The following is a 727-nucleotide window of genomic DNA, read 5'->3' as shown; positions in this document are numbered from 1 at the left end:
GGACGCAATAAGACTCAATTCTAAAATCCCTCGATTCTACATAAGTTTACTAAGCATAGTGTGTTTGCTTTAACAAACAACGTGTTTGTAATATTACCAGTAACCTTCATTATACAGGGTGTGACGGAATGATGCTGTAGAAATTCAAGGTAGAACAGAGTTACTATGAATTCGGAATCTGTAGGTAAAAAATAAAAACTAGTGAAATGAACACATTGTCTAACAAAAGTGATATAAGATCGTTGTGCTAACACTTGTTTTAGAGTGATCTATGAAATCAAATATTTGTTTTTGAAGTTTTCTACCATATAGTGTTAGGGCGCATATATTCGACACAAATTTCATTGCGCTCACCCCATCCGGCCGCCTTACGGACACCGAGCGGGCGCCACGCGGTCGAAGAGCGGAGTTCGCGTTGCGGCCGCTCAGCGACCGCGTGCGTCTAACTGTCAAGGCAAACTACAAACGCTCTATTTGTTTAGCTTAGCTTTAACGTTTTAATTTAAATGAGCGTTCCGGACGCGGCCGCGCGGTAATATTATTGAGAGGCATTTAAATGTTGTTGCGCAAAAAATAGCGGGCACGATTTTTCGAATAATGGCAAGTTGGGTATCGTTTTCGAGTTATTTGGGGGTGCTCATTACGAATATAGCACTTATTTCTAAATCCAAGATGGCGGACACGATTTTTCAAATAAATGCAATATGGGTATCCTGGCCGAATTGGG

Source organism: Hyposmocoma kahamanoa, unplaced genomic scaffold (genome assembly GCF_003589595.1).
Source record: "Hyposmocoma kahamanoa isolate Upper Pololo Valley unplaced genomic scaffold, ASM358959v1 65, whole genome shotgun sequence".
NCBI classification, from domain to species: domain Eukaryota; kingdom Metazoa; phylum Arthropoda; class Insecta; order Lepidoptera; family Cosmopterigidae; genus Hyposmocoma; species Hyposmocoma kahamanoa.
The sequence above is the reverse complement of the archived record's forward strand: the minus strand, read 5'-3'. Positions refer to the sequence as shown.